Source organism: Phascolarctos cinereus, unplaced genomic scaffold (genome assembly GCF_003287225.1).
Source record: "Phascolarctos cinereus isolate Bilbo 61053 unplaced genomic scaffold, phaCin_HiC Scaffold_5;HRSCAF=322, whole genome shotgun sequence".
NCBI lineage: Eukaryota > Metazoa > Chordata > Mammalia > Diprotodontia > Phascolarctidae > Phascolarctos > Phascolarctos cinereus.
The window spans coordinates 376,048,708-376,075,355 of NW_027555958.1; the positions used below are offsets into that span (position 1 = coordinate 376,048,708).

Here is a 26,648-nt window from a genome sequence, read left to right on the forward strand (position 1 = left end):
AGAGAGAGGGAGAAAGAAGGGGGGAAGATTTTCTTCACTTTAGGAGAAAGGTTTGCAACAGGCTGCCTTTACCTCATGGTTTTCCTTAGCACATTTAAAACCCTGACTTAATAAACTCTAGATTTACACATAACTTTTCATAAAAGCATTCACTGGATAATGCAAGATGTGCACCTATAATGCTAGCATGCTTTTTCTCCAAGGAACCACATCCTGAAACAGGGTGTAACATTTCTTGCCTTCAAGAAGAGCACAAAAACTATTCATTCTCATTTGGTATCTCTCTAACCTCACAGTTTCTGAGGATTTAGAAAGAATTTTCGACCTAGTTCTCAAGTCAGATTTGAAGTCTCCACACCCACTAAGTAGAGATTTTTTAAGCAATGTCTTAAGAGTTCCAGTTTGGGACTCTGTATATTCATTCTGCCAGAGAGGTAGAATGCTGACAGATTCCATATATCAAAGACATATGAAAAGATTCTTTATTTTTTTCTTCTCCCCTTCCCCCTCTCCCAAAAGGAAGGGATATAACTCGCAAGCATTATGCCAAATATTTCAGTTTTTATTTTCAAGGTGGAAAAAGCATTAAGCCAGACTGAATTATTCATGAGACCTTAGGTAACACGATCGTTATTTTTGGCCTTAAGCTTTGAGACTTTTCATCTTGCAACTCATTTTAGGCTTCTGAATTGGGGACTTTACTGTACACATCATTAAATTATTGGCATGCATCTCTGTGTGGAAATCTATAATATATCAACACACCACTATATTTTAAAAGATGTTCTAGTTTTCTGTGCTAAGTTATTTCTTCTATACATGTTTCTTACTTCAGCCTTGAGCTCTCTCCAGATAAAATGTTCAAAGTGTGCCTCAAAATCCAAAGCACAAAAGGTCTGACTCTAGCAAAGAGATTCTCAGTCTATCTCCAGAGATATGCAAGAGACTGATTTTTTAAAAAGTTACCAGTCATACATTCATTTGCAAGTATCCCCACAACTCATTTTCATTTGCAAAACATTGTGGAAATCTGTATAATTCAATAGTCCATACTCTTTTGTTGCATTTTGTCACATTTATATAAAACTGTAGGGTTTATAACGTCCCTTCCCTGAAACAACCCTGTGAGGTGGGTAGTGTAGCAATTTACAAATGAAGAAACTAAGGTTTAGCCAAGTGAAGTGATTTGCACAGGACACAGAGACAATAAATGTCAGGACCAGGACCCAAATCCAGCCCCTATGACTGGAAGTCTAGTATTCTTGGCACTATACCATGGCCTCACAAAGAATTGTGGTTGTCTAGTGCCCCTCTTGCTTGGATTTTTTTCATTTCCCATCCTCTATCTTTCCACAGAAAACTGGCTAGATTGCTTTAGGAAACTGCAAAGCTCTTCTAATGACCTCAAGCTTCTTCTGTAAACAAAAGCCCATTATTTTAATAACAATAATGATAGCTAGCATCTATACAGCACTACCATATGCCAAGCATTGTGATAAATGCTTTACAAATATTATTTCATTTGATCATCACAACAACCCTGGGAGGTAGGTACTGTTGTTGTCTCTATTTTGCAGGTAAGGAAACTGAGGCAGACAGAGGTGAAGTGACTTGTCCATGGTTATACATCTAGTAAGTGTGGATTTGTATCCAGGAAGGCTGGATTTGAATTTAGTTTTGGCTGACACCAGACTCAGCACTTAGACCCACTGAACCACCTACATGGGCATTTTAATACCAATTCACAGTGTTGCTGTACAATCACTGCATGGCATGGGACAAGGCAGTGGCCGAAAACTAAAAATGAGTATCCCACAGGAGCAGAAGCACTTGGGGCAGGGATAAAGGGAGGAGCAGCCCGTAACAGTGTATCAACAATGAGGAAAGCTAAGAAGGACAGGAGTAGGAGATGTTCCTAGGTCTTGTGGTGAGGGTGAGGGATGACAGGTATGCAGTCCAAATACTCTATGGCTGTTCTCTTGATGTCAAGAGAAACTGAGGTGATGGAAAATGCTATATCTACATCCAGAGAAAGAATTATAGAGTCTGAATGCAGATTGAAGCATACTATTTTCTCTCTTTTTTTTCTTTCTCCTGGTTTTTCCCTTCTGATTCTTCTTTCACAACATGACTAATGTGGAAATATGTTTAATATACAATTGTACATGAATAGCCTATATCAGATTGCATGCCATCTTGGGGAGGGGTGAGGGGCAAAAAATTGGAACTCAAAATCTTATAAAAGTAAATGTTGAAAACTAAAAATAAATATTTTTTTTAAAAAGAGAAACTGAAGAAAGCTTCATTGATTGAGTGGAGCCCCTTCTTCCAGCACTTTGGACAGACTCCCTCTGGAAAAATTAGGGGAGGAGAGGGAGATGAGTCACCCAAGATAGGCATGGATGGGTTGTGATTTGGATCACTGGAAGGAACATCCAGACTGAGGTCAGAGTTGAGTATCTCAGTGTCCTATACACTGTCCCAGCTCACTTCATAGGAAATCAAGGAACAGAAAATAGAAACTGTTGCCTACTTTCCCTTCCCTTCTAACTACTTCCAAGCATCAGTTTCATGTGTCTCCCCCTCCCCGACCCCCCCCCCGGCGAGGAAAGAAAGCATTTGAGTCATGCAGAGCTGTGGAGAGGGTCCTTCAGGGACACACAGTCATCAAAGTCTCTGCACTTCTAAGCCTATACTCTACATTTCATTTTATTTATTTATCTATTTGTTTGTTTATTTTTTTTTCCATAGAAAACTGCAACCAGTCTCTCAAATCTTTTTCTATGGACACAGATGGAAAGTACGAAAGTGTCAAGTCATCTTGTTTCAACTAAAATCACATTATGCAAGAAGTATATATTTCCCACTCACTTCTGCTTCTTATGTCCAATATGTGAGCCTTTCCATCACAGCTCACCAATCTTGGACCGCCTTGGAGGCCACTAAACAAGAGCTCAGAGCAGACTTGACTACAGGAGACATAAAGCGAGAATAAATCAAACAATGAATGGGAGGAATACAGAGAAGTATGGGAAGTAAAGCAGACGCAGGACAACAATATAAATACTGACTACAACACCACAAATGGAAGGTACAGTGAAACAACAGAACCAATCTTGTGAGCGTGTAATGACTGAGCTCGACCTCAGAGAGGAGATCCAAGAGGGGACCTCTCCTGGGCCTTGCTTCTTTGCAGATGGGGTAGAAATGATGGGCGAGGAACACTACATACAATGTCAGACTTTTCTGACATATTGGTTAGTTTTGATGAACTAGTTTTTTCCCTTCTTTTTTTATTCTTTTTTATAAGAGATGGCCCTCTGGGACAGTGAGAATGAGAGATGCATTGGGTGATGTAAACACAAAGAGATGTTTTAAAAAAATTTTTTAAGGAGCTACTGGATGCTCTTCCAAAAGGACAGAATTCAGTAAAACAAAACAAAATCTTCTCTCTGTGGGATGCAGTGGGATATTAATTAGTTTGCAAAAATGTAAAGCACATCAGTGTCATTCTAGGCTGCCATTTCTTTGAAATATTCCAGGCGCTAGATTTTGCCAGGGAAGAAGCAAGCCCAAATTCATACAACAATGCATTTCATCTCTGGACTCAGAGTCACCTCTCCAGTTGGATTCCACTGTCAGAATCCTGGATTCTATAGATACATTAGGACTCTCCATGACTTTTAACAAGGATCTAGGGAGGTGCTCATTTGCTTTTTGGGACCAGTGAGCAATCCTCCTTTTCCATGTGTAATTTCTCTACTACCATTTAATTTACGAACAGCTCTTCCCAGAGACAGACTCAATGAGAATCCTTCCAACTCGGCTCCATGATTCTGATTCCCTATTTCACTGTACACAGGGAAAAGGAACATGGCCACTAGCAAGAGGAACCACACCCTGACATAGCACTGAACAGCTTTTTGCAACTACTATAAAGAGATAGTACTAGCACAACCAGTGGCAGAAAAGTAATACGTCTTAATTGCCCAATCAAAAGGAAATCCCTGGGTTAATTATGCAATTTACATTAAGGTACAAACAGAATGATTAATGTATGTTTATGATCTTGCTCTACCCAAGGAGTACTCAGTGCCTGATATTACCATATGCCCACAAATGATGAAGGAAACCAACAGCAGGAAATTTTCTAACAGTTTATTATCCACGTCTTGTTTCTGGATGACAAAAGAACAACTCAATGCAGCCACTTCCAGATACTTACATATTCACCCAGTGAAATATGTGACCAAAGATTCTAAAACAATAAATTGGAGACAACATTTGGTCCCAATAAAGAGAAATCTACCCATGCAGAACAGCCTGGGGATGGATTCACCTAGATATTTCCTAAGAATATACTAGAGCAAATTCAATTCCTGCCAGACAGGTCTCTTTATCTGACAGTCAGCTACCTGGACACAGTGAGATAACCTCCAGCCACAAAGCTGGCTCCAAATGAGTTCTGAAGTTGCCATGGTAACTAACACCTTCTACCAATACAGCCAATATGTTTCCCTCCTCTGAGCTCAGCTCCATGGATTTGCTAGAATTGTTAAGTACAGTACCGGTCACACTATTCAGGAATCTCCTCCTTCCCTTCAGCTGGATGGATTACTCCAGTAGGTCATACCAGGTATAACTGGAGAATCACTTTCAAATTCATCCTTATATGTCACAGGTTTGGAAATTTGGGGAGTTTTTTGTTTTGTTTTTTAGCTGCCAGGCCATAAGGAGTAACCCTTGGGCTGCCTTCTCCAAGCTCTCTTTTCTCCAGCTTACACTTTTCTGATGTTGCCGCTGGGAGCTTCTAGGCATCCGAATTCACTCTAGTATTAACACAGAGCTCTCGATACACTGGCAATTAAGGCATTTTAATGCTGGTTAAACTTCAAGAAGGAGAAAAATCATTCAGACGCTTGCTCTCTACTATGTTCCAGGGGCTTTGGCAGGAATGAACAAGATAATGGTGTTAAATGCTTTGAGCTCTGCAAAACAAGGAAACCAGATCAATACAAGCAAGTTAAGCCTTTCAAAATGTGACCCAGCATGAAAGACTTTCAAAAGTATGGGTAGGGGTGTGACTGATTCTCCTAAATCTGGTTCCTTTGGATGCCTCAAAGACCTTCCCATATGTCACCCAGGGCCCAATTACTCTTCCCTAACTACAGGGTGGAAGAAAGTACAAAGCAAGGATCATATTCCTACACTGAAGTGTCCTACTCTCTTTGCTGAGAGACTCATATGTATGCTAATGCTAGCCTTGTAAATACTCACTAACCTCTTACCAGAGGAATTATTTCATCAATCTGTCTTTTTCACTGCTGATTTGACAGAAATGTCTTTCTTTCTTTCTTCTTTCTTTCTTTCTTTCTTTCTTTTTTTCTTTCTTTCTTTCTTTCCTTCTTCCTTCCTTCCTTCCTTCCTTCCTTCCTTCCTTCCTTCCTTCCTCACAAGGTTAGTAGTGGCCTAGGAGGATCAGGGGAATTCTAGACATCACTCACCTATGTTTCTGCAAAACACACAACAGTGTCTCTAATGACCTCTCACATTTGAGAAATGTTAGCTAGATAATACTACGGTTAGGTGAATTCAAACATGGTTGAATATGTTCTGCCTGTACTGTTTAACATTCTAATCAGTGACTTGGATGAACATAGACATGGTATGACTACCAAATTTGGAAATGGTGAAACTGGTAGAAACTCTTAACCCATTAGAGGATAAAATGACAAATGGAAAGGATTGTGATAGGTTAGAAAGACTGGTTGAATTTGAAAGAAAAATATAATAATAATAAAAAATGCAAAATCCAATAGTTGGGTTCAAAAAAATCAACTACACAGGAAGAGAATGGGGAAGACAGACCTAGACAACAGAGCATGTGAAAAATATCTTGGAGGTTTTAGTGGATCACAAGCTCAATGGAAGTCAACAGTGTGATACAACAACCATAAAAGATAATGGAAGCTTAGGTTACATTAACAGAATCATAGCTACAAAATGAGGGAGGGAATAGTCCCATCATACAACCTGCTATGGTTACCCTACATCTGGAGTATTGTGCTCATTTCTGAGCATCACAACTTAGAAAGGATGCTGACAAATTGCAGGAAGGCAACCAAGATGATGACAGGACAAGAAACAATGGCATATGAATGAGTCAACCATTTAATAAATACTTACTATGTGACAGGTGCTATGGAGAAACATTAAAAAAATGAAATCACCCCTGCTCTCAAAGGGCTTATATTATATAGAGAACACATACATCTATATATAAGTAGATACAGAATAAATACAAGGTACTGAGTAAGGGAGGGTACCAGTAGTTGTATCTTGAAGGAAAGGATTCAGAGGCAGAGGTGTGGAAAGAAATCATTCCAGGCATGAATGAGGGCTGCTGCAAAGACAGGAGGTGGAAGGCTGTGTGTGTGTGAGGAGCCTGGAGAAGGCCAGTCTGGCTAGACCACAGAATGCAGGAAGGGAAATAATATATCATAAAGCTCGAAAGATAGTCTGGAACCAGCACATGAAGTGTTTTAAAAGCCAAAAAGGGTAGTTTGTATTTTATTTTAGGCAACGGGGCATTCAGTAAACTCCAGTTACTAAAGAAGAGAATAACATGACCAGATATGTGCTTAAGCAAATCACTTTGGCAGCTCTGTGGAGGAAGGACTGCAATGGGGAGGAACTGGAGGCGAGGAAATCAATTAGGAAGTCACTGAGAGAGTACACGTGAGGAGTGATGAGGGCCTGAACTCAGGTGGTGGCTGGTTGAATCGAGAGAAGCTGGCCGTGAGAGATGTAGGGGATGCAAGGAGACGTGCCAACTGACTGATTACATACAATCTTCTCCAGGTGAGGAAGTTAAAGAGCTAGGGATAATGCCAAGGTTACAAACCTGGTGGACTTCAAAAATGGTGATGCCATTGCCATCTACAGAGGGTAAGGGTTTGGAGACAAAATAAAGAGTTTTGTTTTGGACATTTTGAGTTAGAGGTATCTCTGGGATACCCAGTTTGAAATGTACAATAAACAATTATAGATGCATGACTGATGCTCAGAAGAGAGTTGTGGATTAGATATGATGATAGAAGGATGAAGAACTTGGGACCAGGAACAACGATTTTAACCTGGAAGGAGACTTCAGAAATCATCTACAGACATTTAGCTTTGAAAAACACTGGGGGGTGGGGGTGAAGAGACATATAACTCTCTTCAAGAGATTCAATCTTGCATAGCCTTTCTAGGAGAGGGATGTAGTAGAGGGAGATGTATGCAAGAAATAAGGGGTTCTAGTCAGCTGAGTTACTTTAGATAACAAAAGGCTTGGATCTCTGTGGTGCCACTTGCTAATTGGGAGACCTCAGACAAGCCCCTTGACCTCTGCCAGTCTCTGTTTTTCCATCTCTAAAATGAGAAGGTGATACCAAGTCCTAAATCCTACAACTATTTGAAGGATTGTCATATGAATGGAGAATCAGATTTGTTCTACTTGGCTCCACAGGACTGACTCAGGAGTGAAGGCTGGAAGTTGTTGTGAATTCTCCAATCACTGGAGTTATTCAAATAAAGACTGGATGACCCTTTGTCAGGGATGCTAGCTACTGAGTGGACACCTGTTCAGGCCTAGGTTGGTCTACATCAAAGGGTCTTAACCTAGGTTCCACGAGCTTGTTTTTAAACAATATTTTGCTACCTACATTCCAGCACAATTGGTTTCCTTTGTAATCCTCTGTATCTTATGTAAGTAAATCAAGGATTCTGAGAATGGATCACTAGGCTTCACCAGACTTCCAAAGAGGTCCAGGACACACACAAGGGTGAGAAGCCTTGGTCTCAAGGATATGTGAAGTTCCTTCCAATTAAATGTAGTTTTGTGAAAAATTTCCCCATAGGCTAGTAGTAACTCATATAAAGTTATTTTGTCACTTTTGTGTTTCCACAGAAAACTCAACCAATATTTGTGAAGTCACTAGCAGGGCTCTGTGTGTGAAATCCAAAGACAAACAACGAACAGTCCCTGCCCTCAAGAAGTTTATAGTGTGAGAGATACAGCAAGTACACTGGCAAGTACATACAAAGTTTTCAGGAGTGAGAGAACACTAACACTGGGGCAGGGGAGGGGAGGGAGGAAGGGAGGAAGGGCAGAAAGGAAGGGCTCAGGCGGCGGGGGGGCACCTGGGCTGGCCTATTTAGCAAGGCAAGCATCGATTCCACAAGTGAAGAATGAGCACATTCCAGACACAAGAGCTGGACCACCTGTGCCAAACCATGAAGGCAGATTATGGCAGGCCATGTCCAGGCAACAAGCTAGCACACCCCTATGAGCAGAATGGACACACCAATAGGTATAGCAGAAAGAGGACATGTTCTAAATAAGCCAATTAGCAATACACCTATAACTTACACCCACTCAGGGAAGGCAGACAAACATGAGAATTAACCCAAGTTAGCATCTATAATAAACAGGATGGTCTACCCAACACAAGGCTAGAGAGGCTGGTACCAGATGACTCATTCCACTTGTAATGGCTACACTGGCCTACTGCCTTGTTTTACAAAGCTGAGTGCTGAAATTCCAAAGATGTTCCCTCCTCCCCCTTCCCTTAGCAGCTTCTGAGCACCAAGTCATTAAGAACCTAAAGTGTAATTTATCTTACACACTATTATCCTGTTAAATTGCTATAGAGCTGCCATGGCTGTAATTGCAGTGATCAGTAATTCAGGCTTCCTGAGCAAAGGGACATAAGTAGGTTTCATAATTTAAAATTTCCCGAGGATTTATTTTTAAAGAAACCTGACAGAAGGAGTAGTTCACCTAATGCTTGTGAAGGGAGGTCAGTCACTTTCCCATTTGCATGGTTTTCATTATTCAGAAATACCAACATCTTGGAATCTACCAATCAAAGGGTCCAAAAAAGAAATAATCTCATTACAATTAACATATCACACAATACCACACTTTAAGAAACAATATTTGCTATGACTATATATCCAAAAGGTTAAGTCAGTTTTGCAAATACTCGTTTACCTGCAAGTTAACAATTTCAACCAGAGGGATAGCTAAAAATGCTTGACACCCTCTTCCTTCTCTTGAGGGAAAAATAGACTGAAGAAAACCAAGGACTGTTCAAGCTCATCAATGATTTATAAAGCTGAATTAGCAGTCACTCTGAAAGTCTACGAAAGGAAAAGTAAAGGCGCCGCGGTAAAGAAAGTAGGAAAGGCCACGAGAGCCTTTCCTCCTGGCTCCCATTACAATTTTGGTTTTGTTCCTCTGTTTTCATAATGGACTTCTGTCAAGGGGGGAAAGTCTAGGATTACAACTGTCTCAAGGCCACTTCTGAAATGAATGCCTTTTATGAATCACTTCCGTGGTTCCCCTTCCCCAGACAAGAAGAATGAACAGAGAGAGAGAGGTTTGCCATTGTTCTGGGCATGTCAAGGGTTTAATCTAGCTTTGCGTGCTAAAAGGATTGGCACTAAAATGAAGAAAATTAAGCCCCTCACTTACCCCTAATCTCAGAGGACTCCACTGCAAACAAAACCCCAAACACAACAAGCCACTCCTGCCTAAGGACAGCCCTCCCTAGATCAATTCAGATGAATGCTAACTGCCAGTCTTAAAGGCCAGGAATGTTACTGCATGCCCAGGTAGACAGAGTTATCTACCCAGAGCTGACTGGTGCAGCAAGCCCACAAAGGTGCACTAGCAATCCTGCAGAGAGAAGGGATGGGGATCACAGGAAGAGAAGAAACACATCAAGCCCACCACCACGGAAGGCATCTTCTCTGCAGCAACATCTTTCTCTGAGGTAAACTAGTTCAGGGGTCTGACTAGTGTCACCAACATCCAAATGAGTCAACACATATCAAGCGCTTTGCCGACCTTAAATTACTCTAGAAATGCTAGTGACCGTTGTTTTTATTATTATTGTTATTGTTGTTATCCTGGAAGCAGCCATTCTTAGGCAGCTCCCAGTTTAAAGGAAACGTCAGATCTTGTCAGCTGACTTCAGCCACTTGACACTCTCCATAGTAAGACAGAATAAGGGCAATTCCAACCCATCCAGGCTGTGTACTGTGAGTGATTCAGGTAAAAGTTTTGGTGAATGCATGGACTTCAATATCCTCTTTCCCAGGCAACAGCTGAGTTCCAGAGCTGTTACTGTCATTTCCTATCTCTATGTCTATAGACAGCTCTCTCTGTACCAATCTATTTGTCTATATTAAGGCAGCATAGCCTTAGTGGAGTAGTAGAGGACGAGCTGGCCTCGGTCAGTGGCTCCTCTGACATATATTGGCTGTGTAACTCTAGGTGAGTCAGGGAACCTCTCAGTCCTCAGGCTATCCTCTAAGACCATAAAGTGCAGAGAGAGAGCTGGTCTGCACAGATGGAGCAAACTTATCTCCTGGAGCTCCCCACACCAACAATATCACAGGATGAGTCTAAAAAGATAGGGCTGTCAATTGAGAGCTGAAGGAAACTTTATGGGCTGTGCAGGACAACTCCCTGATATTACAGATGGGGACAGCGATGCCCAGAGAGATCAAATGATCTTTAGCAAAGAAATCAAGTAGCAGATCCAGGATCCAAACCCTACTCCATTTCAACTTTCCAGGCTCTTCTGTCCCTCAGGTTGTTTTCTAATATATTTATTAAATTATTTTGTTTTGACACACCAAACAACTGAGCTCTTTTATAAAGTACATTCACCATGAAAACAGTTTCACTACCAATTCTGGCAGTATGTTACTGGTACTGACCATAGCACTGATCAGAATTTTGTTGCCTCTTTATTTGGCCTTTATTTACACTACTGGAGTCTTTGTGTACGTTGTTCTTTGGGCTCTGCCTTCCTGACTTTGCATCACTTCATACAGGTCTTCTGATGTTTCCCTGGATTCTCCAGAGTATGTATTCCTTATGGCACAGTAACATACCATTCATATGTTCTAATTTGCTCAGTCAACTGAGCAGTTATTTTGTTTCCAGTCTCTTGCTGTCCCAAAAAATGGTCCATGTTAACATTCTGTACACATGGGCTCTTTCTTGTTGAAAATCACCTTTAGGATGTAGTCAGTCAACAGGCATTTATTAAACACCTCCTATGTACCAGGCACTGTGCTATTAAGTTCTAGGGACACAAAAAATGGCAAAAACAAAACAAAAACAAAATAACCAGCCCCCACTCTCCAGGAGCTCACAGTCTAACAGGGCAATATAATCCTTATAGTGAGATCCGTGGGTCAAAAGGCATGATGATTTAGTAACTTTTCCAATTAGAAGGTAAACTCCTTGAGGGCAGAGGGGAGGGCAATTCCCCCCACCTTTGTCTTTGTATCCCCAGAATCTACAATCAATCCTCAATTTTCATAGGGGTAGAAAACAGTGCCAAAGTAAAAAAATGTGAATGTTGATACACTGAAACTATGGGAAATAACACAAAAGTGAAAATGAGGTTACTAATAAAACCAGGTGAATGCTTGAAGTCGTGAAAGTTAAATGCATTAATGCTGAGGGCTGGCTGTATTTGTTTGTCCATCAGTGCATAATCCTGGGCAGGCTCTGCAAATGGACAATGAGCTGGGCCTAGAATCATGCAGGAGGAAGAATAAGCCCAATTAACTCTGAAAAAATGAATGACCTCAAGTTTCTCCCTGAAACACCAAGATTCTTCTATTGATGCTGTATGTCCAGGAACCATGGCACACTATAGTCTGAAAAACTGAAGTTGAAGATCACCCAAAGGGTCACCTCACAGCTCACAGAGCATGGTAGGAGTGAGCAGTTGCAACATATTATAAACAAGAAATTACACAGAAAAAAATTATATAAAGACTATCAGAGAAATGCATGATCTGAAAGAAAGAAAAAGATGGGCTAGTCATTAAGCAAGAGTTACATGATAAAGGATAACAGATGGATGTTCCATTGGTATCCACATATCAAAAGACCAGAGTTACATGATAAAGGATAACAGATGGATGTTCCATTGGTATCCACATATCAAAAGACCAGAGTTACATGATAAAGGATAACAGATGGATGTTCCATTGGTATCCACATATCAAAAGACCAGTATTTCCAGCACATGGGTGAATTTATAGGAAGACATAAACAGGAACCACACAGGATCCATTAGCAGTCATAGATAGGCAGTGATCTGTGTTACAGGAGGTAATATCCACATCTGATGGGGCACAGAGGCATCCTCAATGTTAAAAAAGTGCCTTGTATACAACAGGTGCTGAATAAATGCTCAATGAATTGTTGAATAAAATCGTTTTTCCAGAATGGTTGAACCAATTCCCAACTCTACTGGTTGTGAATTAGCAAATCTGTCTTCCCATGGACCCTCTAAGAGTGACTTTTCCCATCTTTCAGCATCTTTGCTAGTTAGATAGGTATGAGGTATTACTTCAGAGTTGTTTTAGTTCAATTTTTCTTATTAATCATTTTGAATATTTTCAGGTGGTTACTGATAGTTTTTATTACTTCTTTTGAGGACTACTTATTCATGTCCTTTGACTACTGGTCTATTGAAGAACAATTCAATCTTATATTTTGGCAATTCCTTGCAGATTTAAGATGTTAGAGTTTTATCAGAGGTATTTAATGCAAAGATTTTTTCCCCCAATATGTATCTTTTCTTCTGATTCTAGCTGCATTGGTTTATTAGTGTGAAAGCTTTTAAGTTTTAAAATTATTTACTCTGTTATTTGTGATCTTTTTCTTTTCTGGTTAATGATTTCCCCCATCCATAACTGTGAAAGTTACAAGCTATTTTCCAGATTTTAATGGCATTTAGATTTAGATTAAATTTATCCATTTTAGATTGCCCTCACTAATTTTGATACAGCAGTGTGTGTGGCTATATACGTTGACACCACACAATATGGGATTTTTTTTTTCAGACCTGTCCTATCAACAGGAGTGAAAAAGCTGTCATTCTTGTAACTATCTCCATTTGCCCTTTGAAATCCTTCAACATCCATTAAGGGTGAAAAGCTTTCCTCTAATTCAGACAGATGTGAAAGATTCAAGCTTTTCTAGGGGAACACATAATCCCAAATCATTACCCCAGGAAGGGGGAGGAAAAAGAGAGACAGAGGGAAAGGAAGGGGGAGAGAGACAGAGAAGAGAGCACTGACTATGTGCACAGAGGGGACAGTTCTTGCACTCAGAGAGGAAATGAAAGGAGACTGGCCTTCAGCATCCTTTTTTCCCAGGTCAGGGATGGGTTCCAAAGTCATTTTTTTTGTTTTGCATGGTCTCATTTGCTTGAATTGTGCTAGTGGGTTATTTTGCTTCTAGTTGTGACTGCTCTGTCTAGATTTCTCTTTTACTGTAATAGAATCTGCTTTAGCAGACCTTGTGCTGAGCTATCTCCAACACTGTGAATGGATAGGTTATAAATTACCATGTGTCTCAAACGAATGAAATCCAACGGCACATCGTCTCAAATGACTACACACTATCCTGTGGCGTAAAGTGACTCAACTGAGGGACTGAGCAAGAACTGAGCACACAGCCCATGAACCGGGGCATTCACGCCTCCCAGGTCTCCAGCCTGAACCCTCAGATTCCCCTGGGCATCCTCAGTTACGGTTCCTAAGAGAGAAAAATGACAGTTCCTCTCCCTCTCAACCTCTGGAAGTGGTCACAGCACAGTGAGTGGCAAAAGTGCTGGATCAGTCAGAGGAGCTGGGTTTACCAGCTCCTCTATGTAATATCCACGGGATCTTGGGCAACAGAAACAAGAACAAACTCCCAGCAATCCTGTGAAATCTTCAGTTCTCTTACATGAAATATGCAGTTCTCTTACCTGAATAGTGGGAGACTAGGGAGAGTTGGCCTCTAAGGCCCTTTTGTAATCCAAATGCAACAATTCCATGGTCCCACTCCACACTCCTCTCTTCCCCACCTTTGTAATTTATGTGGCAAAGGAATAAAACAGCAAAAACCTAATATGCAAATTCCATACAGACACAGGCCATCCAAAGGAGAGATGTGAGACCCCATTCGATACAGCTTCATACCCAACCATGAAGGTGACAAAAGGCTTTGAAGCATCAGAAATCCCATAAAGTATGAGTACATGCATACCAAGACCTGACCATTCCATTCAGAACCCTGCCGCCAAGGCTATGTGCAAGGATACATCACATCCTTCCATCTACCCAAAGCTAAGGACAAATTCTCAGAACTCTGGCACTATAGTATCCCTGCCCCCAAAGTACTATCCTACAGTATGCTACAGTTCCTAGAATCCTAGGGAAAGTTATTCAATTACTGTATATTTGAAAAGCAAGCTGTATATAATGGAGTCACAGCTTCATACATGACCTTCTCTGTTTTACTGAGTATATGGAAATGCTCATTCTAGCTAATGTGCAGAATTCTTTAAATGCAAAGGAAAAGAAAGTTATTCAAGTATACCCTGGGACAAAGGCACTCTACTCCTTCTCCTTGGTCAGTTCCAGACTGGCAGGGAACAATCCCACACCTGCTCCAAAGTACAGCACCATCTCTACATCTCAAGGTGCAGATAAATAAACATAAGGCAAGATCAGAAGGTCATAACACCTTCATTAATCCTGCTCCTCTGCCCTAATCTCGATCCAAAGCACTTCAAACAGCAACTAGCTAGAATACCAGAAGGGCCAAAATATTCTCCTCAAAAGGCTCCCAGTAATCCAACTAAGACCCTGGGCTTGGTCAATATTTTACAGCACCATATCTCACCACCATTCAAATGACCAGCTGGGAAAATATTCAGAAAAACCTTCATCCTGACCCCACTACTGCCAAACAAGCTTTACAGCAACCTAAGCTTCATTCCAGATTGCCAGGAAAAGCTTTGCAAAGACACTAAATAAAGGAAAGTGTCATCCCTCCAGGTGCTCAGACCCCAGCTCTTCTGGGGCTGAGCATTTACAAATGGAGAATCCATATCTATGTCTCTGAGGCCTTGTATGGAAATCCACAGGACAGGTTGTCTCCTTCCATCTTCTGGAAGATAAATAATTAGTCAGGCCTGCCAGAAACCCACTCAGGGTATGATTCATTAAGGAATCCTTATAGGGTCAAAGAGGAATGGTCTGCGGTCCTTAAGTATACTCCCCATAGATTCCAGGACCCAATGTCACAAGGCCACTCTAGATGTGTTACTACATAGCAGTCACTTATATCCATGGGGTCTGATGTCACTAAGATAAGCACTGATCCCAAGTTGGCCCAACTTGCTGGACAATTTACAAAAGCCTTGGACACTGCCATTCACCTACTCTCCTAGAACAACTCATAACAATTGTCTGATGAGCAGAAAAGAGTCATAATTTCCTTCCTTCAGACGAGAAGGGAGGTGAAGAAGAAGGCAGGCTAGGAATGCTGTGAGTGTGGGCTGGTAATGTGCTTGTCTTTATTTCCAAGGCTGGATTAAATTCCCTGTGATTGTCTAAATCAACAGCCAATTTTAAATTGCTACTCGGAGAAGAAAAGGAGAAAAACCTGGCCACAACCACATGGCATATGCTTCAGGATGGAAGACAAAGAGCCAAAGAGAATTTTGTACCTTGGCCTTTTCCCTCAACATTCTCAATAACTGCTTCTTCAGATCAATGTGTGCTGCATTTTTGGCTACAGGAAGAAGAGTATGGAATTCAGCACCGTCCGGCCTGACAAGCCCCAACTTCCTTAAACAGCAGGGTGAGTGCTCCTGACCTTGGGGCTGCTCCTCTAGCTCCCTGAGAAAGAAAATATACAAGGCAGGGCGGGAAAGCCCCTCTGAGCATTCTGGTGGTGTGAACACAGCTGCTGATACTCTGTCTCATCTTGACCAAGTGCTACTGAGGGTTGCTGAGTCTGTGACCAGAATATGAGAAGCACTCAGGCTCAGAGTGCCTGCTCAAAGGCAATGTGACAGTGTCCTAGGATCTGGAAGGGGAACATTTATCCAGTACTGGGAAATTCCACTAGCACAGCCTGAGGGGCAGAGAAAACGCTGGGTCCCAATGCCAGGAACCCCACTAACTTACCATTTTACTTAAGGCAGAGCATTTAATTTCTCTGAGCTGTATCTGTTCTGCTGCATATAGAGGATATGCAACTACAGAGACAAGAGACGTTGTCTGGGAGGTTTAAATAGTCCGACCAGTATGCTGCCATACTTCCCAGTATCTTACAACTCAAAGGCACTATTTGGAAGCCAGAATCCAGAGAAAGTATTTCAAATCTAAAGCAGAAATACATCTGTGTGAATTAAGGGGACAAGGTTTTTGCTTGGATAAAACCAGATGAGACTAAGAATCTAGATTTTGTAAGGCTGGTATGGCCCCAGAGAACAATGCTGTATGTCCCCAGGAGGAGGCAGCAGATTTAAATGTGACACATTCTTCTTATATGATCAAAGGGCCATTTAAACTTAAATCAGCACACTTTATACCATAGACCAGATGGCATGAAACTAAATATATTTTAAAACCGTGTTTTATGCCATGCCAATTACAGCACAGTCAGTTGGCTCATACAACATGTTCTGACAGATGCACAAGGACTTTCTATATGATTTGAATGAGCTCTCACTTCATCCTGGTTTAACAAAATGCTCCCCCATAATTGGAAAGAGGCTAGGGGCCAGCTTCAGGACATATATGTGGCATAGCCAGAACTGACTGTCTTGAAGAACTGCCCTTACATCCTCCCGACAGCTCCACAATAGACAGACCACATACAGACTCCTGAAATAAGGAAGTTGGTCAAGAAAAAACGAACAGTTGGCTGGCGGGATCAGGGCTTCCGGCCTAGAGGGCTTACAGCTGGTCTGGCTATTCATCAAGAAAGCTGAATTTAAATGGGAGACACGTTCAAAGTGTAACATGTAATAAAGCAACTGGAGCAGCAAAGGGTCTTAATTTTGGTTTCCTTTCCATCCAGCACATTTCCAGCCAGCAAGCAGAGTAAGCCGGCCTGGTGTGTTATTTGCCCTCAACATTATCACATCTGGGATAGCCCAAATTCAATTCTGTCACCCAAGGCGATTTTCCACATACCACCGGAGGCCACCCATCTGCTATAATCCCCCAGAGTCTAGTTCAAGATTTCTGTTCCTTATGGAGGTGACTTCATTAAAGTATCAGGGTCACGTGGCCCATTTCATTAGCACCTACTACTAATGAGGCTAAGATTATGGGTTTGAGACCTTGCCCCCCCCAATTAAATTCACAAAGCATTATTAATTGCCTACTGTATTCAAGGCTCTGGGAGATACTAGAGGGAAAAATCCATCAGTGTAGATGTTGTTTTTCATCTCCACCTTGTCATCCTGTGCACTTGCACCACATTTGGAAAAGGCAGCCACTGATAAGCCAGAGATCTGTTGTACCTTTATTCATCTAAATCAATTCATGGCCTTTCTCTAGCTTTTTTTCTTTTCCTCTTCCCCCAGAAACCAAGACTTTCAAAAAAAAAATTAAAAATACTGTATCTATATTATGGTGTGTCTACTCTCTCTCAGTATGGTTCACCACCTCTTGCCTATTTAGGAAACTCTTTGGAACATCTACTGAACTTAATGATGAAGTGAAATCCCAAGGTAAATTTCCTAACCACAGGAAATAGGGAGCTGGTTACACTGTAAAGCCAAGAAATCTCAAGTTTGACAGATGTCTTTGGGCCTAGAGGGCAAATAGGGTAATAAGCTAATGGGTAGATTTTGGTAATGATGCCATCATGGTTAAGTCCAACTACTTCATTACAAAGAACCACTCTATAACTCATTACAATTAAATGAATACTGATAGGAAAAAACAGCTAATGAGGCACTTCTGTGAAGATTAGAACTGTCACTGACCTCAGTGACTTATCATCAAATCTCATTGTGCCTCAGCATTTAAATCTGTGATGTGGGTGTGATGAACTCAGGCAAGAATGTCTGTATTATGCAATTAACGTTTTGGGGGTGGAGAGGAGGGGAATGACTTACACAGTGTTATTATAAGTAGTTAATTTTATTGATACCTAGAGAATGCATAGCCTACAATAGTATAATATAGACACAAGAAAATCAATGGGATATCCTCGAATATGCTGTTCTTTAGGTGGACCGTTTGACCCAAAGTACAGCACGTACCCTGAGTTGCTTTTTCCTAGGAGTACTGCATTTATTAAGGTGAGAACTCTCAACATTAAAGTCACCTAGGCACCATTAAACCCCAAAATCTCTGCTAGTTCTTCCTTGGCGTTCTATCTGGAGAGGTAGTAATGTGGAACCAGGGGAAGGACAATATCACAAAAGGATAACAAACTTTCTAAAAAGAGAATAAATACTCTGTCCCCTGAAATCTTATCCATCATTTATTCCAGGCCCAGCTCTTGTACCACCTGTGAAATCTCCTCTGATAATCACAGGTGAAAGTGGTCTCTCCTTCCTCAAATCTCACAGAACCTATTGTAACTCTACATAAACATATTTTGCTTTGTATTTTTGTATTGCACACAGATCTCATCTTTCCAACTAGACTGTATGTTCCTGGAGTGCAAGGAATGTGTTTTGGACATTTTGCCCAACAACTAACACAACTGCAATTCCTCCATACGGTAGGCATTTAATAAATGTTCATTGAATAGTTGTCTCCTACCAAGCACACTGCCTTCTCCATTCCACTTTTTCAAACCCTATCCATATATTCTTTTTTTAATTAATTGCATTTTTTTCATTTGTTAGCATTTTTCCCTCCCATCTCCCCTTCCCACTAAAACAAAAACAAAATATCTGTAACAAATAGAGTCAAACAAAACAAATTCCTCTATTGACCATATCCAGAAAATGTATGTGTCATTTTGCATATTAGTCCCTCAAATATCTGTCAGGAGGTGGGTTTTTCTTCACCATCAGTCCCTTTGAAATCAAGGTTCATCTAAATTAAGTCTTTCAAAAACTGTTCCTTTCTTACAAAATTGATGTTTCTAGTATAAACTGTTCTCCTGGTCCTGCTCACTTCATTCTGTATCAGTTCATATGAGTTTTCCCAAGTTTCTCTGAAATCTTCTCTTCATTTCTTACAGCACAATAGTACTCCATTATTTTCATATACCATAATTTGTTCTGCCACTCCCCAATTTATAGGCTCCCCCTTAGTTCTCAGTTCTTTGCTACCACAAAAAGAGCTGCCATAAACATTTTTCAGACCTCTCTCTTTCTTTGACCTCCTCAGGGGGTAAGCCTAGTAGCAGTATTACTGAGTCAAAGGGTATGTACAATTTAGTAAGTTTATGGGAACTGTTCCAAATTACTTTCTGCAATGGCTGGACCAATTCACAGTTCCACTAATAGTGCACCAACGTGCCTGTTTTCCCCCAAGTCCTTCCAACATTTGTCATTTTCCATTTTTTTAATCAACTTTCCCAATCTGATAGGTGTGAAATGGAACCTCACTGATGCTCTAATTTGCATTTCTGATTGGTAGTATTTTCATATGGCTATAGATAGCTTAGATTTCTTCCCTCCATTCATTCTTCATATGTGTCTTGTCAGTAATGCTGTAAGTTACTTCGTGGTTTGCAATCTCTTCTAACATAAGGCAGCAAGCTTTTACTAGAAAGACCCCTGGACTTAGACAAGACTCCTTTACCTCTCCAACCTTCAGCTTTCTTATCTGTAAAATAAGGATAAAATAATACCTGCCTCACAGGGTTTCTGTGAGGATCAAATGATATGATGTTAAGGTTTTGGTTTATTTTTTGGTCTGTGCCTGTGATGTCACGAATAAATGTTAAAATATCTCTATATCCATTTGCTTGTCAAGTACTTTACACAGACTCTAAACTTCATGTGGCCAACAGACTTCGTTAAATCATTTATAATCTTGTAGGAATAAACTGAAAATACAACATCAGTTATGTAGCATTGTGAAAGCCACTCCATTAGTCACTGCCCCCCCATGAAAATAAAATTAATGATAAAATAATTAAAAGCAATAAAAGTGAAGAGGTCATTAAGTATTAAACTACTACTGTTAGGTCGACTACTAAGTGGTAGAGTAAAGACAGCACTGAATTTAGAGTCTGAGATGGTTTCAAATCCTGACTCTGCTACTTAATATTTGTGTGACCCTGGGAAAGTCACTTTCCTTCTGTCGTCCTCTATTTCCTCAGATGTAAACTGAAGAGAGTGCAGTGGATGATGACTGAGATTCCTTCTGGCTCTAAATTATACAATTCTGCAATCCAAGAGGCCAGGCCATTTGCCAAATGTGTCACTTCCATATTGTTGAGTGACCCTGGACTTACTACTTTATCTCTGTCCTGAATTTGCTCATCTTAAAATAAGGAAGAATGATGTCACCTGTTGCTACCCAACCCACCTGCCCTAGTCTCATATCAGGAATATAGTATCAAGTGGAGATAATGTCACCAAGGTGCTTAAAAAAAAAAAACACCAACAACAAACCAAAATGTGTCTATTAAGATTATTAAATGGCTTGGGACTCTTACAAACATCTCCTTGTTACAGAAGGCTTTCAAAGTTAAGAAATTAATGTGCAATATGAAATGTGAACTCTGGGTTAGCACAAACCTTCCCCAGGTCTAAGTGAGTGAGTGCATGTGAGTATTTTATAACTGTTAGACAACGAGGATTTTAAATGAAGGCTCTTCCCAAAGAGAACATTGCTCTAATTGGATTTACACAAAAGTTCCATGGATAAGAGAGACTAAGATTAGAGCTCTAGGAAAGAAATTCAGCTTCACAAACATTAAATATTGCTGCTGCTGCTGCTGCTGCTGCTGCTGGGCCTATCCCAAGAGCAGAGAAGAGAAGTAAAATGACTTTTCAGGGAGAGGTCACCATTAAAGACAAACAAAATAAACATCTCAATTACCCTTTAAGCCAACCACTCTTTCTTCTTCCAACTTTGGCATTGCAAGAACATTAGAGATTCTTCTGGACCAAAGCTCTAGGCCTAGAATAATTCTTAGCACAGGAGTGTGCTGTAAATGTTTAACCACTACTCTCCAAGAAAGAAAAATGTACACTGGACATGCTTTTAAGTTTGATCTGCACTATTAATCTTCTCCATCATTTCTCAAGTCTAGACAATCAACAAAATGACAAATCAAGCTCTCATTTGTAGCATTTGCCGATTTCAGTTTGCCCAACATCACACAGGGAACAAGCCTCAGTGGCAAAGCTGAGAGTCCAACTCAGACCCTCCAGCTCCAAGTTCAGCATTCCCTTCGCTGCTCCACGGTGCTCCCTTGCTGAAGTTAACGCACAGGTCAGGCTATGCTAGGCAAACCATGGAATTAGAGGAAGACTAGTTTCAGTGGACCATGGTATGCCTGGCCCAGTCAGTTATACAGTAGGCCCAGTCCATTGTCCAGGTTTCTCAGATGAAACACATCATCCAGACACACATGGCTCAAATGGGATGCAAGGTTAAAGGCCTTTTGTTCCTGTTATTGTGATCTAATAATAGAACTGCCAAATGTACAGAGTCAAAAGGGCTCCTGTGGATTCTGTTTGTTCACTAGCCATATTATCATCTCAGGGTTATATAGAGTACAAGGCGAGGAAGGATCTCTGAAAATGGGATTTCCAATAAGAGGGACAAAACAAAGAATGCTTAAAAATTACTCAAAATACCCTCATTTCCACAATTTGATTCTAAAATCTCAAAACACATTTTCCCGATATTCCTTAAAAATTACTGATTTACTTTTACATCATCTTCATTTCCCCATATAACCTTCTTCTCTTCCCCATCCTCTGGAGAGAGCTATCCTCTGCAATAAAGAATAAAAGAGAAAGAGAGAAAAAAGACATTTATCAAAACTAAACAATTAAGTCCCATGGTATTACACTACTCCATAGCCATAGTGTTCCACCTCTTCAAAGAAGGGGGGAACTTACATTCTCATACCTCTTCTTAAAGGTTACATCTGGTTGTTACACTTACTTAGAAATGTTTCAATTTGTTTAGAGGTTGCTGTTTTTGGTCTCCCTACATACACTGTTATAGTCATTGCATACAAAATTGTCCTGCTTCTGATGACTTCACCTTGCATTAGTTCTTATAATTCTTCATTTTTTATGGTATAGTAATATCCCATCCTATTCATGTACCACAATTTGTTCAGCCATCTAATCAACAGGCATCTATTTTTTCCCAGTTGTACAGGGTAATAGGCACCCATTCTTTTTATTCAATATTTATTTTCATCCACACGAACTCATGTATCCATTTTGCACTCCTGTGCAACATAGTGCAAGGAAAATCCGGCTTATTTTAACAACAGGAAAATGGGAGTAGCAGGGTTACCTCACCATTAAGCAGGGTCCTTTTGCTTAGAGGAGAACCCAGCAATTCTAAAATTCAGTCTACCACTCCAAATACTAGCCACCCACTCCTCTTTACCTGTGCTGTTAATGTTGTGGACTAGGAAAATGGAGTAGCTCCAAGCGACAAGCTATTAACAGGGAGTCCATAAAGCTCAGGTGCCCAGAAGCCGAAATCAATCAACAAGCAATTTATTAAACACCTACTGTGAGAGGTACTAAGGATACAAGTACAAAGGATGAAACAATTCTGATTCATAAAGAGTTCCATTCTAATGGAGGAGATAGCAAATACACACACAAATATATACAGCATAAATGTACAGTAAATATACATACATATGAGGTAGTTTGGGAGGGAGGGCACTAACATGTTATTTGGGGACATCATTATCAGAGGTCTTCTATAGTAAAAAAAAAAAAACTCACCTGTCTGGATTTTTGCCGTACACCTCTTGGCAAATTTCAAATTCTTAAGAACTTTAATTTCATTAAATCCAACAGAGAAAGTTGCTAAGTCTGTGTATGTGTGAGATCAGTTTTCTCCCCCTTCAACTTCTTACTGAAGCACATGTTCATTGGAACCTCTGACTTCATTCAAAGAACCGACTTTGAGAGGGGAAAAAAATCATCACTGAATATACAGTAGCAATCATAACACCTAGACAAGGGGAATGATACTACAGCCAAATTAACGTGGACGTGTTCTCACAATTCCTTTGGGCTAGAAAGGTAGCAATTAGAAGGCTTTACAACTCATTTAGGGTGGCAGCATAGAGCCGGGGTCCACAAGAGATTCCCAGCAGGCCGGCTCTGAGTCAGTGTAAGCTAGGTCTCTAAAGGCTGTATGGGGACAAGGGCTGACAACATGAGGTCCTCATCTTTTGTGGTTTGGTTGTTTTCCCCCTACTTTGCTTCTACCTTCAGTTAAATGTACTTATTTGGAGTTTCCAGCACCTACTAGCAGGAGTGTGGTCTATCAGACTAATGGTTGTCAAGTCGACAGCCAGCACTTTCCTAAGGCTGGTTTCGTACCTCTTAAACAAATCAGAAGGGAAGATGGCAAGTGTAAGAAGGACTCTCAAGCATCATCTCTCACAGTAGAATAGGTCTTCCTTCTAAATTGGAGGCACTGGCCATCAAACACATTAGATGGTTTATGGTTGAATAAAAGTGTGGTGAAGTAAGAGGAAGAATGAGAAAAGGAATGGTTTATGCAACCCTTTGCTTGAAAAAACAGGGAATGATTTATCATGCTGTAGCTGAATGAGCCATGGATTTGGAGTGAGAATACCTGGGTTCAAATCCTGGATCTGTGACCTTCAGCAAGTCACTTAACTTCTCTAGCCTCAGTTTCCTCATCTATAAAATGAGGGGGTTGGATTAGATGACTTCCCAAGTGTACTCCAGCTTGAAACCTATGATCCTCTATGCCACTGATCTAGCCCTTTAATTAAATCTCCTAAGAGGGCCTCCTGAAAACGTTCCTTCCCATCCCACACCACATCAAGTACTGACTGTGCACCAATTTTATTTTTTTTAGCATTTTTTTAAATTTTTATTTTTAATTTCTTTTTCCATATGCTTTTGAGTTGAAAATTTTTTTCTCCTTTCCCCCCCACCCTCCCCAAGACGGCGCACAATCTGATATAGGCTTTACATTTACATGCCCATTAAACATATTTCCACATTAGTGAAGTTGTAAGTAAAAACTAAACCCAATAGGAGGAACCATCAGAAAGATGAAAGAAAACTCAACAGAAGGTAAAAATAAGTGAGAGCGATTCACTTCCATAGTTCTTTCTTTGGATGTGGACAGCATTTTCCATCCTGAGGCCTCTGGAGATGTCTTAGATCCTTGTAATGCTGAGAAGGGTTCAGTTTAACAATCTTAGTCATTGCATAACGTGGCTGTTATTGTGTACAAAGTCCTCTTGGTTCTGCTCACTTCACTCAGCATCAGACCATATAAGTCTTTCCAGGTTTTTCTGAAGTCAGCCTGTTCATCATTTCTTATAGCACAATAGTATTCCATTACATTCATATACCACAACTTGCTCAGCCATTCCCCAATTGATGGGCATCCTCTCAATTTCCAATTCTTTGCCACCACAAAAAGAGCTGCTATGAATATTTTTGTATATGTGGGTCCTTTTCCCATTTGTTTGATCTCTTTGGGATATAGCCCTAGAAGTGCTATTGCTGGATCAAAGGGTATGCACATTTTTGTAGCCCTTTGGGCATAGTTCCAAATTGTTCTCCAAAATGGTTGGATCATTTCACAACTCCACCAACAATGTATTAGTGTTCCAATTTTCCCACATCTTCTCCAACATTTATCATTTTCCTGTTTTGTCATGTTGGCCAATCTGATAGGTGTGATGTGGTACCTCAGAGTTGTTTTGATTTGCATTTCTCTAATCAATAACGATTTAGAGCATTTTTTCATATGACTATAGATGGCTTTAATTTCTTCATCTGAGAACTGTCTGTTCATATCCTTTGACCATTTATCAATTGGGGAATGGCTTGTGTTCTTATAAATTTGTCTTAATTCTCTATATATTTTAGAAATGAGGCCTTTATCAGAGAGACTGGTTGTAAAAATTCTTTCCCAATTTTCTACCTTCCTTCTAATCTTAGTTGCATTGGCTTTGTTTGTGCAAAAACTTTTCAATTTAATGTAATCAAAATTATCCATTTTGCTTTTCATAATGTTCTCTATCTCCTGTTTGGTCATGAATTCTTCTGTTCTCCATAGATCTGATAGGTAAACTATTCCTTGTTCTCCCAGTTTACTTATGGTATCAGCCTTTATATCTAAGTCCTGAACCCATTTTGACTTTATTTTGGTATATGGTGTGAGATTTGGGTCTATGCCTAGTTTCTGCCATACTCTTTTCCAGTTTTCCCAGCAGTTTTTTTCAAAGAGTGGGTTCTTATCCCAGAAGCTGGGGTCTTTGGGTTTATCAAATAATAGATTACTATAGTCATTGACTACTGTGTCTTGCATATTTAACCTATTCCACTGATCCACCTCCCTATTTCTTAGCCAGTACCAAGCAGTTTTGATGATTGCTGCTTTATAATACAATTTAAGATCTGGAATTGCTAGGCCACCTTCCCCTGCATTTCTTTCATTAGTTCCTTTGATATTCTGGACCTTTTGTTTTTCCAAATGAATCTTGTTATTATTTTTCTAACTCTATAAAATAATTTTTTGGTAGTTTGATTGGTATGGCACTGAATAAGTAAATTAGCTTAGGTAGGATTGTCATTTTTATTATATTAGCTCGGCCTACCCATGAGCAACTGATGTTTTTCCAATTATTTAGATCTGATTTTATTTATGTGAAAAGTGTTTTGTAATTGTGTTCATAGAGTTCCTGGGTTTGTTTCGGGAGGTAGACTCCTAAATATTTTATAATGTCTACAGTAAGTTTAAATGGGATTTCTCTTTCTATCTCTTGCTGTTGGGCTTTGTTGGTAATATATAGAAATGCTGATGATTTATGTGGGTTTATTTTATAGCCTGCAACTTTGCTAAAGTTGTTCATTATTTCAAGTAGTTTTTTACTTGATTCTCTAGGATTCTCTAAGTATATCATCATGTCATCTGCAAAGAGTGATAGCTTTGTTTCTTCTTTGCCTATTCTAATGCCTTCAATTTCTTTTTCTTCTCTTATTGCTAAGGCTAAGGTTTCCACTACAATATTGAATAACAGTGGTGATAATGGACATCCTTGTTTCAACCCCGATCTTAATGGAAATGCTTCTAGCCTGTCCCCATTACATAAAATGCTTGCTGAAGGTTTTAGATAGATTGTGCACCAATTTTATAGGTCACTCTGAACGTATGGATGGGTGTTCAGTTCAGATTATAATTACCTACAGGGCAAAGACTAGATTATATGTAACTTGTTTTGCACAGCTCAACCACCAGAATTATGCCTCGTTAGAAGAAAAGCAAAACAAGGTGTATACTGCTCATCACTGATTTCTGCTAAAAATGCAAAGGCCATAGAGCAGTTTCTACATTTGCAGGCATTGACAGTCAAGGCTTACTGAGGATCCACCAAGTTCATCACTACTGTAGCCAGTACTGTATTATTGTAAGGGGTATTTATCATTATCCCAACCAGTAAACTGACAAAAGCAAATCAATCTAGCATAAAGTTCAAGGTCCAAGATACAAGGTACAAATTAAGAAGAATTTCAAGTTGAAGGTGAATGAAAGATGCAGCATGACTAGCATGTTAAGAGGTGAAAGGTCATTGGCTTGGATTCAGAAGATCTGAATTC

General features: G+C 40.1%; 1 protein-coding gene and 1 long non-coding RNA gene across 12 annotated transcripts in view; one reads left to right on the top strand and one right to left on the bottom strand.

Moving 5' to 3' along the window:
* Positions 1-26,648, bottom strand: part of SRGAP2 (SLIT-ROBO Rho GTPase activating protein 2) — a 254,626-nt gene that overhangs the window by 185,022 nt on the left and 42,956 nt on the right. The window lies entirely within an intron of this gene.
* LOC110219577 (uncharacterized) lies at positions 18,515-20,896 on the top strand. The gene is made up of 2 exons (XR_002327682.2): positions 18,515-18,607; positions 20,165-20,896. It is a non-coding gene; the product is annotated as an uncharacterized LOC110219577 (long non-coding RNA).